The sequence below is a fragment of the Bos taurus genome, chromosome 4, assembly GCF_002263795.3.
Source record: "Bos taurus isolate L1 Dominette 01449 registration number 42190680 breed Hereford chromosome 4, ARS-UCD2.0, whole genome shotgun sequence".
NCBI classification, from domain to species: domain Eukaryota; kingdom Metazoa; phylum Chordata; class Mammalia; order Artiodactyla; family Bovidae; genus Bos; species Bos taurus.
The window spans coordinates 49,921,119-49,938,493 of record NC_037331.1 but is presented as its reverse complement, the minus strand read 5'-3'; the positions used below and the strand labels follow the sequence as shown (position 1 = coordinate 49,938,493).

The window sequence follows — 17,375 nt, the reverse complement described above, 5'->3', positions numbered from 1 at the left end:
AACTAAAAATATACACAAAAAGAGAAATGAGAGATCAAAAGAATAAGAAAAAGATCTAATATAAAATAAGGCACCATTGGAGGATTTAATCACAAAAAGATATAAGACATATAGATCATAAATAGCAAAATAACAGTCCTTTGTCTATAATCACTTTGAATGCAAATAGATTAAACTCACCAATTAAAAGACAGCGATTAAAAGAATAAATTAAAAAAAAATAATTTTGTGGATGGAGATACAAAATGTACTGTCTACAGAGATTCACTTTATATCCAATGACATAAGTAAGTTGAAAATTAAAGGATGTAAAAATGTATCTCATACAAATAGTACCCAAAAGAAAGCTATGGTATGCTAATAACAGGGGAAAAGACTTTAAATAAAAATTGTTACAAGAGATAAAGATATCATCAATCAACTAAAAGTTCATTTCATCAAGAAGACATAAAATTATATATGCACCAAACAATAAGATCTCAAAATACATAAAGAAAAATGTGATTATTGAAGGGAGAAACAGTTCTACAATATTAGTTGGAGACTCCTTACCTCATTTCCAATAATGGATAGAAATAGTGGACAGAAATGTACAGTTACCAAAACTAACACAATAAGAAAGAAATAAAAATCTGGAAAGACCAATATCAAGCAAACAGACTGAAGGAGTAATCAAAACTTTGCAACAAAGAAAAGCCCAGGATTAGCTGGTTTCACTGGTGACTTCTACCAAACATTTAAAGAATTAACACCTTCTCAAAATTAAATCCTTCTCAAACTCTTCCAAAATATAGAAGAGAAAGAACACCTCCTAACTTGTCTGTGAGGCCAAAATTATTCTAAAACTAAACTCAGACAAAGATACTACAAAAAAGAAAGTACAAAGTACCAATGATCCTTATGAGTATAGATGGCAAAATCAAATATAGATTCCAAATTACTATACTAACAGATTGAATTCAACAGCATATTGAAAGAAACCATAACCAAGGGGGACTTATTCCAGGAATGCAAAGACATACCAATATAAGGAAATCAGTGTAATGTATACCTACATAAATACAACAAAGAGGAAAAACTAGATGATCATTTCAATTGATGCAGAAAAAGTATTTGACACAATTCTACACCTTTTCATGATTAAAAAACAAAGCAGAGAACTAGGAATAAAAAGGAAATTCTTCATTGCAATAAAGAGCACTTACGAAAAACCCACAGCTGACATCATACTTTATGGTGAAAGACTGAAAATTTTCTCCTAAGATCAAGAACAGGAAAAGAATGCCTACTTTCACCATTGCTATTCACGATTGTACATGGAGTTCTAGCCAGAAAAATTGGGCAAGAAAAGAAATAAAAGTCATCCAAATTGGAAAGGAAGCAGTAAAACTATATTTGTAAGTGACAAGACATGCACAAAATACTAGAGCTAATTAAAGAATTCAGTAAAATTGCAGCCTAAAGGATCAACATTAAAATCAGTTTTATTTCTATAAGCTACAAGTGAAAAATCTGAAAAGAAAATTAAGAAAACAATTCTATTTACAATGGCATCGAAGAGAATAAATTCTTAGGAATAAATTTACCCAAGGAGGTGAAAGTCTCCTACACTAAAAACTACAACATTGTTGAAGGAAATTGAAAACACAAATTAAAGGAAATATATCCCTTGTTCATTTACTGACAGACTTAATATTGGTAAGATGGCAATAATATGCACAGCCACCTATAAAGTCAGTGCAAAAATTATCAAAATTCCAATGGTCTTCTTTTGCAGAAATGGCAAAGTCCAAACTCAGATTCATATGTAATTTCAAGGAGCCCTCAATAACCAAGACATTATTGAAAAAGAAGGGATTATATTTCACAATTTCAAAACTTGCTACAAAACTTCAGTAATCAAGACAGTGTGGTACTGGCAGAGTGCGTGCACTCTTGTGTCCGACTCTTTGTGACCCCGTGTACTGTAACCTTCCAGGCTCCTCTGTCCGTGGGATTCTCCAGGCATGAATACTGGAGTGGATTGCCATTTCCTCCTCCAGGGGATCTTCCTGACCCAGGGATTGAACCCACATCTCTTAAGTCTCCTGCATTGGCAAGTGGGTTCTTTACCACTAGTGCCATCTGGGAAGCCCAAGCCTATGGAGTTGGACATGACTGAGCAACTGAGCATGCACACACTCAGATGACATTGCAGTGCACATTTTTAAATGGTTAATTTTAAAATCAGAATTTCACCTCAATTTTAAAACCAAATAAACAATTCTTTTGATTAGAGATAGAGCCACTAGGGAAGCCCTAAGAATATCAACTGCTGCTGCTGCTGCTGCTGCTAAGTCGCTTCAGTTGTGTCCGACTCTGTGCGACCCCATAGATGGCAGCCCACCAGGCCCCGCCGTCCCTGGGATTCTCCAGGCAAGAACACTGGAGTGGGTTGCCATTTCCTTCTCCAATGCATGAAAGTGAAAAGTGAAAATGAAGTCGCTCAGTCGTGTCTGACCCTCAGTGACCCCATGGACTGCAGCCTTCCAGGCTCCTCTGTCCATGGGATTTTCCAGGCAAGAGTACTGGAGTGGGGTGCCATTGCCTTCTCCGAAGAATATCAGCTATGGGCCTACAAAAAATAATAAATTCAAGTAGCTGGAATGACTTCATTTTAAAAATGTATAGTAATGATTTCATCTTTGTTGCCCATTCTGATATGCTATTCAGGTCAGTTCAGTTCAGTGGCTCAGTCACGTCCGACTCTTTGCTACCCCATGAATTGCAGCACACCAGGCCTCCTGTCCATCACCAATTCCCGGAGTTCACTCAAACTCACGTCCATCGAGTTGGTGATTCCCTCCAGCCATCTCATCTTCTGTCTTCCCCTTCTCCTCCTGCCCCCAGTCCCTCCTAGCATCAGGGTCTTTTCCAATGAGTCAACTCTTCTCAAGAGATGGCCAAAGTACTGGAGTTTCAGCTTTAGCATCATTCCTTCCAAAGAACACCCAGGACTGATCTCCTTCAGAATGGACTGGTTGGATCTCCTTGCAGTCCAAGGGACTCTCAAGAGTCTTCTCCAACACCACAGTTCAAAAGCATCAATTCTTCGGCACTCAGCTTTCTTCACAGTCCAACTCTCACATCCATACATGACCACAGGAAAAACCATAGCCTTGACTAGACAGACCTTTGTTGGCAAAGTAATGTCTCTGCTTTTCAATATGCTCTCTAGGTTGGTCATAACTTTCCTTCCAAGGAGTAAGCCTCTTTTAATTTCATGGCTATAATCACCATCTGCAGTGATTTTGGAGCCCAAAAAAAGAAAGTCTGACACTGTTTCCACTGTTTCCCCATCTATTTGCCATGAAGTGATGGGACCAGATGCCATGATCTGTGTCTTCTGAATGCTGAGCTTTAAGCCAACTTTTTCACTTTCCTCTTTCACTTTCATCAAGAGGCTTTTTAGTTCCTCCTCACTTTCTGCTATAAGGGTGGTGTCATCTGCATATCTGAGGTTATTGATATTTCTCCCGGCAATCTTGATTCCAGCTTGTGCTTCTTCCAGCACAGCATTTCTCATGATGTACTCTGCATAGAAGTTAAATAAGCAGGGTGACAATATATAGCCTTGACGAACTCCTTTTCCTATTTGGAACCAGTCTGTTGTTCCATGTCCAGTTCTAACTGTTGCTTCCTGACCTGCATATAGGTTTCTCAAGAGGCAGGTCAGGTGGTCTGGTATTCCCATTTCTTTCAGAATTTCCACAGTTTATTGTGATCCACACAGTCAAAGGCTTTGGCATAGTCAATAAAGCAGAAATAGATGTTTTTCTGGAACTCTTTTGCTTTTTCAATGATCCAGCGGATGTTGGCAAGTTGATCTCTGGTTCCTCTGCCTTTTCTAAAACCAACTTGAACATCAGGAAGTTCACGGTTCACGTATTGCTGAAGCCTGGCTTGGAGAATTTTGAGCATTACTTTACTAGCGTGTGAGATGAGTGCAATTGTGTGGTAGTTTGAGCATTCTTTGGCATTGTCTTTCTTTGGGATTGGAATGAAAACTGACCATTTCCAGTCCTGTGGCCACTGCTGAGTTTTCCAAATTTGCTGGCATATTAAATGTAGCACTTTCACAGCATCATCTTTCAGGATTTGAAAGAGCTCAACTGGAATTCCATCACCTCCACTAGCTTTGTCATAATATGCTATTAGATTACTATAATATGTTATTAGATACCTATAAATAATGCTTGCCTTGAACTGAGGGGGAATGAGTGAAAAGGAAATAGAATCAGAGGATTCTTTTCTAAAACCAGACAAGAACCCCAAACTTTCCCCAAGACACTTCTACAAGCACAAACCTACAATGTGTATTAAAAGAAGCATATCTGATCTTGTATTGACAATCCACACGTATTATCTTTTCTCAACTCCAAAGATACCACCTCAAATTGTTATGATTTTCATTGCTTGTAGTTCATTCTCTAACATACTAGTTAAATAGTGTAAGTATTTAGAAGAAGTATCTGTACTTCTTCATAAGTACAGAAGCATATCAGAAAACTTAATTTTTATGTGTGAAGTTGCCTTGATGCAGTGGTAATGTCCAAGTTACCATCAGGCTACTCCAGAGTTTCATAGGCTAGATTAAGATGCTTGAATCATTCAGTTTACTAAACCAATTTAAAATACACAAAAAGAGGAAAAAGTAGTAAGTTACTACATTACGTATAATTATAAGCAGAGCAGAAGTACCACACTACCTAGATCCTCATTTAAGAAATGTTTATATGGCTTGCCTCTCCCTTTGCTTCATTAGCAGTCCTTGTTGATCTTGGAATTATGAGAATCTGAATAAAGGTTAAACAAAGGGATTAAGCAGATGGAAGATGCCCAGATTAAACAGTGTTAATTCACATCATTACCTAATGGCCTTACTTCTCTAACACAGGATCTGGTACTATCCAAATTCTCTGGCAAATAATCTGGGGAGTCTTGAGAGTGTCCCAGATGCACTCACAATCAGCCTACTTCGTATTTGTACTGTACTCTACTTGTATTTCAGGAGTAGAATATACATACCTTCCAGGTGGCTCCAGAGGTAAAGAACCCACCTGCCAATGCAGGAGACATAAGAGACATGGTTTCAATCCAGTATTTCCAATATTCTTGCCTGGAAAATCCCATGGACAGAGAAGCCTGGTGGGCTACAGTCCATAGGGTCGCAAAGAGTCGGACACGACTGAAGCAACTTAGCATGCTAGAAGATACATGGGACAGCAGAAACTTATTTCCTGTTGTCATTTAGAGTTTATTTTGAATTTTCTTCCTTCATCTCAGAGATTATTTCTGAGATTGAGTTCAATATGGGAGCTATGTTTCAGTGATTCTAAATGATTAGAAAATTGTAGTGTTCTTGAGTCTGCCCTATGGGATCACGTTCATTATTCTTGAAGCATCCTTTAAGAATCTTTTAAGGCACTGTGGTCCTGCTTCAGTGGGTTTCTTGTGGTCCTACCCCACATATTCATCAGGAGCAATCATACATACATGTCAGTCTCGGACTCAAGCCAAGATGCCCCACACCCACACATATATCACTCATTTATTTTTCCAAATCTTTTTAACAAGTTTGAATGACAGGTACCATCACAGTGGAAGAACTTGAGATTCCATAGAGGTAAAGCAGCTTACCCAAAGATAACAGTCCCTGCCTTGGCCTGTCACGCTTAATTGCTCTTAGGCTTTGTCATAACTGTAGGTGACTGTTCATATGCTTATATTGTCTCATGATGACTAAGGATAGAGAGGATTTGTCATTATTAACGTCAAAGCTAGATGACAGTTGTGGGGAAATAAGTTAACCGTGCTGGTTAACTGTAGGTGTTGGGGCTTTTACTGAGGTGTAATTATACACTTCTTATTTCTTTATGCTGATGGTACCAGTACAAGTTGTTATTAGGTTAGTGAGTGAAAACTGTACAGATGATCAATCCAATATTAGTCTAATGGATTCTCCTCCATGTCTTCTATGAACCTGGGCAATAAAGGACATGGAAATTATTTCAAGGTCTTATAAATATTGCATTTTCTGTCCTATCATTCCAAATTACAATCTGGTGATTGGAATGTTATACTCAAAGACCATGTCTCTGAGTAACAGAAATCTTAGGGTTACAGGAGGAACTCTTAAACAGCAACCCCTTCATGAAAATTTAGCCACTTGGGTCTGGTATTTTGGAGGCTGAAAGCTTATCTACTTTCTTTAAGGAAAAATTTGGACCAAGAGGCAATATTTAAGCAGATCCCTGGAACTCAAAGTCAATGGCATATTTCAAAACAATCAAATTTAATATGGTTTGAGGTTTTGCAATAAAAGCTCATATGATCCTAAGCAAGAATGAAACTCCCTTTCCAGAGCCCAGGAAAAAAACTTAAACTGACGATACTAAAAAATAGGTTAAACCAAACCAAAGGAAACAGACGGTAGAATGGAAGGCTCTGCCAATTCAGGGTGGACTGGAACAGATAGTCACATACATTATCATTTTCCAAAACATCCTCTCTCCTGGAAGCCAGTGTTACCACTTGGCCTGCCAAAGGCCATGTGACCAGCCATTAATAACAAACTCAGATCAACCATATCCTATGAAATGCTTAACCCTTTAATCTTATAACAGTACTGTTTTGAAGATGCATTGGTATATTTCTGTGTTGAAGGAATTTGAATATTTGAGGTATCCCAAAAGAAGATGCCTAATGGGACATTTTTCTCTCAGAAGTTACTTAGTGTGTTCTTTTGCTAAGGATTGTAAAAGATGACAGTTAAAATTGTGCCTAACATTTTTATCCAATCACAACAATTTATAGGAAATTATTTTGTGTTTGTCCCTGGCAACCACCATTCAACTCTGTGATTTTTAATACTCTAGGTATCTCATGTAAGTGAAAGCAGATAGTATTTGTCTTCTTGTGACAGGTTTATTTCACTTAGCATAATGTCCTCAGGGTTCATCTATGTTGTAGTATGTGCCAGAAATTCCTTCCTTTTTAAAGTTGAATAATATTCCATTGTGGGCACACATGACATGTTGTTTTTATAGTCATCTCTGTGCAGATACTTGTTTTGCTTCCTTGTTTTAGATACATGGTAGTTTGGCTATCTCTTCAACACCACACTTTCAGTTCTTTTGGGTATATGCCCAGAAGTGAAATTGTTGAATGGAATAGTAATTCTAGGGCTTCCTCAGTGGCTCAGTGGTAGAAGAATCAGCCTACAGTGCAGGAGATGCAGAAGAAGCTGCAGGTTTGATCCCTGGTTGAAGAAGATCCCCGGAGAGGGAAATGGCAACCCACTCCAGTATTTTTGCCTGGAAAATCCCATGGACAGAGGAGCCTGGTGGGCTGTAGTCCATGGGGTTGAAAAGAGTCGGACATGACTTAGTGACTAAACAACAACAATTACAATAGTAATTCTAACTTTAATTTTTTAAAGAAGCACCATATTCTTTTTCACAGCAGCTGTACAGTTTTGTGCATGGGTTCCAGTTTTTCCACATTCTTGCCAATTTCAGTCGTTTTCTCTTTTTTGATAGTAACCATCCTAATAGATAGATAGCATATTCAAAAACAGAGACATTACTTTGCCAACAAAGGTCCGTCTAGTCAAGGCTATGGTTTTTCCTATGGTCATGTATGGATGTGAGAGTTGGGCTGTGAAGAAGGCTGAGCGCCAAAGAACTGATGCTTTTGAACTGTGGTGTTGGAGAAGACACTTGAGAGTCCCTTGGACTGCAAGGAGATCCAACCAGTCCACTCTGAAGGAGATCAGCCCTGGGATTTCTTTGGAAGGAATGATGCTAAAGCTGAAACTCCAGTACTTTGGCCACCTCATGCGAAGAGTTAACTCATTGGAAAAGATTCTGATGCTGGGAGGGATTGGGGGCAGGAGGAGAAGGGGACGACAGAGGATGAGATGGCTGGATGGCATCACTGACTCGATGGCCGTGAGTCTGAGTGAACTCCGGGAGTTGGTGATGGACAGGGAGGCCTGGCGTGCTGCGATTCATGGGGTCACAAGGAGTCGGACACGACTGAGCGACTGATCTGATCTGATCTGATCTTAATGGGTGGGAGATGGTATCACACTGTGGTTACAATTTACGTTTTCCTAGTTATTAGTAACATAGAGCATGTTTTCATAGATACTTGAAAATAGACTTGGTCATGATGTACAATTATTTTAATATAATGCTGAATTAAGTTTCCTAATATTTTGTTGAAGATTTTTTTTGTTTCCAATAAAATTTTATTTCAATTTTGTTGACTAGGAAGGGACATATTTGCGTAGTATTCACTGTTTAAACAAGTTTCACTATAGTTGATTTTGTCTCTGTATTGAGTAGAAATAATTTAAAAAACACCTTCCTTCACTTACACAGGGAATCTAAAAAGCAAAACAAATGAACAGATATAATGAAACAGAAACAGACTCATGGAAACAGAGAAAAAATTAGTGGTTCCCGGAGAGAAGGGGAGTAAGAAGATGCATGAAATAGGTGAAGGGGATTAAGAAATACAAAGTACCAGTTATAAAATAAATACATCATAAGGATGTAAATACAGCACAGGGAATGTATTCACTAATTTTGTCAAGTATTTTGGCATCAATAATCACATTTATGGTTATGTAGTTTTCTTATAGCATCTCTGACTGGCTTTGGTATTAGGGTAATGCTCGTCTCACAGAATAAATTAAGTGTTCCATACTCTTCAGTTTCTTGGAAAGTATAAGAAGGATTGGTGTTAGTTCTTTAAATGGTATAATTCATCAGTGAAATTATCAGTTCCAATGCTTTTCTTCTTTGGAAGGTTTTTTGATTACTAATTCATCTCCTCACTAATTATAAGCTTGTTCAGATTCTTTATTTCTTAGAAATTCAGTCTTGATAGGATTTATGTTTCTTAGAAAATGTCCAATTCATTCTAGATTATATAATTTGCTGGTGCTCAATTTCTCTTTTTAATTAATTTTTATTGGAATATAGTTGCTTTACAATATTCTGTTAGTTTCTACTGAACAGCAAAGTGAATCAGCTATACATATATATATCAATACAGTTCAGTTCAGTCGCTCAGTCGTGTCTGACTCTTTGCGACCTCATGAATTGCAGCACGCCAGGCCTCCTGTCCATCACCAATTCCCGGAGTTCACTCAAACTCACATCCATCAAGTCGGTGATGCTATCCAGCCATCTCATCCTCTGGCGTCCCCTTCTCCTCCTGCCCCCAATCCCTCCCAGCATCAGGGTCTTTTCCAATGAGTCAGCTCTTCACATGACGTGGCCAAAGTATTGGAGTTTCAGCTTCAACATCAGTCCTTCCAAAGAACACCCAGGACTGATCTCCTTTAGAATGGACTGGTTGGATCTCCTTGCAGTCCAAGGGACTCTCAAGAGTCTTCTCCAACACCACAGTTCAAAAGCATCAATTTTTCAGCACTCAGCTTTCTTCACAGTCCAACTCTCACATCCATACATGACCACAGGAAAAACCATAGCCTTGACTAGACAGACCTTTGTTGGCAAAGTAATGTCTCTGCTTTTCAATATGCTCTTTAGGTTGGTCATAACTTTCTTTCCAAGGAGTAAGAGTCTTTTAATTTCATGGCTGTAATCACCATCTGAAGTGATTTTGGATCCTCCTAAAATAAAGTCTGACACTGTTTCCACTGTTTCCCCATCTATTTGCCATGAAGTGATGGGACCAGATGCCATGATCTTCGTTTTCTGAATGTTTAGTCCAACTTTTTCACTCTCCTCTTTCACTTTCATCAAGAGGCTGTTTAGTTCCTCTTCACTTTCTGCCATAAGAGTGGTGTCATCTGCATATCTGAGGTTATTGATATTTCTCCCAACAATCTTGATTCCAGCTTGTGCTTCTTCCAGCACAGCGTTTCTCATGATGTACTCTGCATAGAAGTTAAATAAGCAGGGTGACAATATATAGCCTTGACGAACTCCTTTTCCTATTTGGAACCAGTCTTGTTCCATGTCCAGTTCTAACTGTTGCTTCCTGACCTGCATATAGGTTTCTCAAGAGGCAGGTCAGGTGGTCTGGTATTCCCATTTCTTTCAGAATTTCCACAGTTTATTGTGATCCACACAGTCAAAGGCTTTGGCATAGTCAATAAAGCAGAAATAGATGTTTTTCTGGAACTCTCTTGCTTTTTCGATGATCCAGCGGATGTTGGCAAGTTGATCTCTGGTTCCTCTGCCTTTTCTAAAACCAGCTTGAACATCAGGAAGTTCACGGTTCACGTATTGCTGAAGCCTGGCTTGGAGAATTTAGAGCATTACTTTACTAGCGTGTGAGATGAGTGCAATTGTGTGGTAGTTTGAGCATTCTTTGGCATTGCCTTTCCTTGGGATTGGAATGATATACATCCCCACTTTTTTGGATTTCCTGTCCATTGTGGTCTTATTGTGGTAGGCACTCATTGTGTCCAACTCTTTGTGACCCCATGGACTGCAGAATGCCAGGCTTCCCTGTCCTTCACTATCTCCTGGAGTTTGCTCAAACTCATGTCCATTGCTTCGATGATGCCTTCCAACCATCTCATCCTCTGTCACCCCTTCTCCTTGTGCCTTCAATCTTTCCCAGCATCAGAGTCTTTTCCAATGAAGTGGCCCTTTGCATCATGTGGCCAAAGTATTGGAGCTTCAGCTTCAGCATCATTCCTTCCCATGCATATTCAGGGTTGATTTCCTTTAGGACTGACTGGTTGGATCTCCTTGCCATCCAAGGGACTCTCAAGAGTCTTCTCCAACACTACAGTTTGAAAGCATCAATTCTTTGGCACTCAGCCTTCTATATGGTCCAACTCTCACATCCATACATGACCACTGGAAAAACCATAGCTTTGACTAGACGGACCTTTATTGGCAAAATGATGTCTCTGCTTTTTAATACACTGTCTAGTTTGTCATAGCTTTTCTTCCAAGGAGCAAGCATCTTTTAATTCCATGGCTGCAATCACCATATGCAATGATTTTGGAGCCCTAGAAAATATTTTTCCCCATCTATTTGCCATGAAGTGATGGGGCCAGGTGTCATTATCTTCATTTTTTGAATGTTGAGTTTTAAGTCAGCTTTCTCACTCTCCTCTTTCACCTTCATCAAAAAGCTCTGTAGTTCATCTTTGCTTTCTGCCATTAGGTTGGTGTCATCTGCATATCTGAGGTTATTGATATTTCTCCCAGCAATATTGATTACAGCTTGAGCTTCTTCCAGCCCAACATTTCCCCTGATGTACTCTGCATAGAAGTTAAATAAGCAGGGTGATAATATGCAGCCTTGACATACTTCTTTCCCAATTTTGAACCAGTTTGATGTTCATTCCATGTCCAGTTCTAACTGTTAATTCTTGATTTGTATACAGGTTTCTCAGGAGGCAGGTAAGGGGGTCTGGTATTTCCATCTCTTTAAGAATTTTCCACAGTTTGTTGTGATCCACACAAAAGCTTTATCATAATCAGTGAAGCAGAAGTAGATTTTCTCTGAAATTCCTTAGTTTTTCTATGATCCAGATGTTGGCAATTTGATCTCTGGTTCCTCTGCCTTTTCTAAATTCAGGATGAACATCTGGAAGTTCTCTGTTTACGTACTGTTGAAGCCTAGCTTGAAGGATTTTGAGCATTACCTTGCCCCAGTTTCATTTCTGATTTTAGTACCTTGAGTTTTCTTTTTTTTCCATAGTCAGTCTAACCGGTTTGACAATTTGGTTGATCTTTCTGAAGATCATTGATTTCCTCTATTTTGTTCCTGTTTTCTATTTTATTTATTTCTTCTCTAATGTTTATTATTCCCTTCCTTCTGCTAGACCAGAACTTGATTTATTTTTTCTTTTACTAGGGCCTTAGTTTGTACATTTAGGTTGTTGATTTAGGATCTTTCTTCTTTTTTTAAATGCCAACATTTTAGCTGTAAATTTCCCATTAGCACTGCTTTCACTGAATTCTATGTTTTGGTATGTTAGCTTTCATTTTTATTAATATCTTAGTATTTTCAAATTTTCCTTGTGATTTCTTCTTTTATTCATTTTTTTTAGAATGTGTTATTTAATTTTGACAAATTTGTGAAATTTTCAATTTTCCTTCTGTTTCTGATCCTTGTAATTGGAGAAGATATTTTATATGATCTCTGCCTTTCAAAACTTACTGATTTAATTTGTGTCCTAATATATGGTCTATCCTGGGAATGTTCTGTGTAGAACTGAGAAGAATGTGTTGTTGATAGAGTTTGGTATATGTCTGTTAGATCTAATTGGTTTATTGTGTTCAGATTATCTCTTTTCTTATCTTTGTCTGATTTTTCTATCCATTATTGATAGTGGGATATTCAGTTATTATTGTAGAAATATTTATTTCTTCTATTTATCCCTTCAGTTCTATCAGTTTTTATTTTATACATTTGTTAGTTTGTATTGGGTGCATAAATGTTTAATATTGTGATACTTTCTGAATTGAAGTTGTTTTTTAAATATATAATGTCCTTCTTTGTCTTTTATAAACTGTTTTGATTTAAAGCCTGCCTTGTCTGACACTAGTATGTGACCACATACTTTATTTTTTTAATGTGTATTATAAATGTTTGAAAATGTATAAACATAAACATAATTTACATATGTAATTAAAATTTGAAAATTACAAATATAGTATATGTATATATATACAGTAGTTTTAGTAGTTATACAGTGTTTTGTTTCTAGAAAGTTTACAGCTATTTCTACTGCCATCATCAATATTTTTTCAATTATTTATCTTTTCTTTGTTAGAGCTCATTTTCTAAAATATTGTAGCTATTAATCTTTGAAATGTCATTATATGACTTTTAAAATCTTATCTTTGGTTTTATGGTCATAAAATTGTAATATTGAAAGTGCAAATATGTATTCTTAATAGTTTCTGGGTTTCCAATATTTTTTATTTTTTTTTATTTTTAAACTTTACAATATTGTATTGGTTTTGCCAAATATCGAAATGAATCCACCACAGGTATACATGTGTTCCCCATCCTGAACCCCTCTCCCTCCTCCCTTCCCATACCATCCCTCTGGGTCGTCCGAGTGCACCAGCCCCAAGCATCCAGTAGTTCAGATCTCCCCTGCCTTAGATTGAACACATAGTCTCAATTGTACAGTTGTACATAATTGTATTGTAAAGCAATTATTATTGTATTTATTTTTACTGCATCTAGAAGATTTCTTTTAATGGTTAAGAGTAGGATCCAATTTTATTTTCTCCTATTTTGATAGCTAGGAGGGGCTTCCAGATGCCGCTAGTGGTAAAGAACCACCTGCGAATGCAGAAGATGTAAGAGATGAAAGTTCACACCCTGGGTTGGGAAGATCCCCTGGAGGAAGGCCTGGCAACCCACTCCAGTATTCTTGCTTGGAGGATCCCATGGACAAAGGGTCCTGGCAGGCTATATTCCATAGGGTTGCAAAGAGTTGTGTGCAACTGAAGTGACTTAACACACACGCACGCAGTAATAGCACCTGCATTAAATTACTTGCCTTTTTACACTTGTAAAACCAAAATTTTAGCCAAGTATTAAATCTATCTTATTTACTAGAATCTATTTCTGTACTCTGTGACCTGCTCCATTGAGTAAAGTCATGCCATAGCTATGCCAATATCATATTTTTTCCCCAGTCTCTTTGTGATAAGTTCTGATAACCTGAGAAACAAGTCTCCCCTTCTTTGTTATTTTTTTTATAACTGTCACGACTATTCTATATGAACCTTTTTTCCACGTAAAAAAGGTTTTTTTCCTTAAGCTAACTTAATCTAATTCCAACAGGATGTTATTAGAATTCTAATGAAAATTTGGTACACTTCATATTTAGCGAGATTAGCATTTTTATGATGGCAGTTCTTCCAATCCGAGAATATATTCATATGCTCAAATCTTGACATGTCTTTTACTAATATACTATGGTTTTCTGCATATTGATTTCATCACTTTTTATTATGTTTGTTTTTAACATTTTTATAGTTATTTCTGTTAAAAGTGGGATATTTCTCCCTGGTTTCATTTATAGGTGCTAATTGCTAAAATAGAGTAAATCTAATGCTAAAATATACTTAGCTTTCATTTAGCTATGTTGTTAATATTCTCACAGACCTTTTTTTTTCTATTGTAACTATAAGGTCCTTGAAAATTCTAGTTGTATAATCATATTATTTGCAAAATTAATAGTTTTATCACTTTATTTCAAATAACAGAACCAGTCATTTAAATTTTATGTTATTACATTCACTACCCCTAACTAGATCCTGATTTTTAAATAAAATACTTTCATGTTTTGCTAATGGATTTTTGGTAAAGAGTTCATCATATTTAAGTTTTTCCATGCATCCTAATTTTACACAGAGTTTCTATGAGAAATGACTGTTGAATGTTACTATTTTCACCATCAGTTATTATATTATAATATATTATATTATATTGGTTATTATATTCACATCAGTTACTATAGTCACATGATCTTTCCCTTTTAACCTGTTAATATAATAAAATATATTGATCAAAATCTAGCAATGTATCAAAATAATAGTAAATGTAAATTAAGTACGATTTATTTTAGGACTACGGCTGGTAGTTCCATGTTAAAAAAGACTTATTTTTTAATATATAGTGCAATTTATGTATCTATCTAAATAAATGAAATCAATCTATATCTTTTTTTGGATACTGTCTTTATCAGGTTTTAAGGTTATCCTGGGTTCATAAAATTATTTGGAAACTGTTCCAATTTTACCATTGGCCTGGAATAATAGATATTTTTAAAATACATAGTAAAGTTCTAAAGCAAGAAATGAAAAATTTTAGGTGCCTGAACCAAAAATGGAAACACAAAGTTAGAGTGATGAGTAGGAGTTTAAGCCAGAACTGAATTTCCTACATAAACGTGAGGTTCATGCTGCCCATCTCTTTCAAGTGCTAAGGTTTAGAAGAATTTTACCTTATTTAACCTGAGAAACTGCAATATTCTTATCAGCTTCCCAAAGCCTTGGAAACAAGTAAAAGTGTTAGTCGCTCCGTCGTTCGACTAACAGTCTTTGCGACCCTTTGGACTGTAGCCTGCCAGGTCCATGGAATTCTCCAGGCAAGGATACTGGAGTGGGTAGCCATTCCTTTCTCCAAAGGATCTTCCTGACCCAGGGATTGACCCTGGGTCTCCTGCACTGCATGCAGATTCTTTACCATCTGAGCCACTAGGGAAGCCCGTGGAATAAACATTTACCTTAAGACTTAATAAAACACCAAATCTGTGCCATGCTAGGGTGTTGAGTACAAAAATACTTTACCTATATAAACTCAAACCAAAAAGTTAACATTGAAATACACTAAAACTATTTGACCTATTGTTATTGTTCTTTAGTTGCTAAGTGTGTCTGACTCTTCTGCACTTGACCTACAGGGGATCCCGATAAAAGCAATGACTTTTGAGAGTACCTCCAAAACCTATGGAACAACCTCTGTTGAAGAGGTTCTCAGTCCAAAATTAGAAACTACATTTGGAAACACATCACCATGAGGGAGATTCAGTAAATGCCACAGGAGAATGAACAATTGAAAACTAAAATTCCAAAATACAGTAATTGAAATAAGAATATTCAGTGGAATAATTAAATAGATGAGACAAGCTAAAGAGAATTGATACACTGGAAGACAGATTAATAGCAAACATAAAAAGGATATGAATAAATACAAATAATGGAATAGGAGGCATCAGTTTAGGCGCTCAGTCGTGTCCAACTCTTTGTGACCCCATGAACCACAGCATGCCAGGCCTCCCTCTCCATCACCAACTCCCAGAGTCTACCCAAACCCATGTCCATTGAGTCGGTGATGCCATCCAACCATCTCATCCTCTGTTGTCCCCTCCTCCTCCTGCCCTCAATCTTTCCCAACATCAGGGTCTTTTCCAATGAGTCAGCTCTTTGCATCAGGTGGCCAGAGTATTTCATGAGGAAAGAATAGAAAGGATGCTATACCCTGTATACAAAAGGTTATTTAAGGAGAAATTTCCAGAATAAAGGCATGAATTTTTGGAATAAAAGATTTTGCTGAGGCTCAAATGTGACAAAACAAACCACAACTGGGTAAATCATATTAAAGCAAAACTGACATTCAGAGTTTAAAAATCATTTAAAAACATTTTTCAATAGTATAACTTCTCCATATATCATGTCCTTAACCTTCATACATACCTCTTCCACCAACCACTCCATTCCTTCCTTGCCTTAACTAAATCTTTCTCTCACCTCAGAACTCTGCTTCAGCAAACATTTCATTCCAGATCCCAAAAGATTTGGGTGATCTAGTTTAATAAGAACACCTAAGAACTATTGTTTTTCCTCTTTTTTTTTTTTGGTAAAAATCCATTCTCTGAGATTTTTGCGTCTTACTATAGCATACTTTCTCCCTCTCACCACTGTTATCATTGATTTTCCTGGTTATTTATCATTAATTTATAGATTCATGGACAGGAAGTTCAATGAAATGGAAAAATTTTCTAACTCTGAAGAATAGTCTCTTATGATGTTCATCTAGATGGTCAACTGACATTAGTCTGTTTCAGTCACAATCTGGCCATCTGTCACTTACCCCATATTTCTCTATATTTTGAAACACATCTAATTCAGTAGTACATATCAGACTTCATAATCTGTTATATAAATTACTTTGCTAACATTTTCAATTACCTCACTTACTAATCCTTTTTCTCCAAAATCTATACTTTAGGTCAACACAAATGTCTACAATTGGTAATTATATACTTAGACTAATGACTCTACATGTTAAAAAATAATCCATACAGAGTAGTGCTCAGTTCAGGGTCTTTGTGGTCATCTGGGGTCTCAATATTGTCTGCCATTTCTTCCACGTTTCTCCAGTTAATTATTTCTTCTCATATTCACAATAATTATTTTATATGCTCACCTTTGAGTTTTTTTACTCATTAAGTTCAGTTCAGTTCAGTAGCTCAGTCATGTCCGACTCTTTGCGACCCCATGAATCGCAGCACACCAGGCCTCCCTGTCCATCACCAACTCCCAGAGTTCACTCAGACTCACGTCCATCGAGTCAGTGATGCCATCCAGCCATCTCATCCTCTGTCGTCCCCTTCTCCTCCTGCCCCCAATCCCTCCCAGCATCAGAGTCTTTTCCAATGAGTCAACTCTTCGCATGAGGTGGCCAAAGTACTGGAGTTTCAGCTTTAGCATCATTCCTTCCAAAGAAATCCCAGGGCTGATCTCCTTCAGAATGGACTGGTTGGATCTCCTTGCAGTCCAAGGGACTCTCAAGAGTCTTCTCCA

At 37.2% G+C, this 17,375-nt stretch overlaps 1 pseudogene; it reads left to right on the top strand.

The window, feature by feature from the left end:
• LOC132345090 (small ribosomal subunit protein uS8-like) overlaps positions 1-17,375 on the top strand; it is a 129,049-nt pseudogene that overhangs the window by 48,672 nt on the left and 63,002 nt on the right.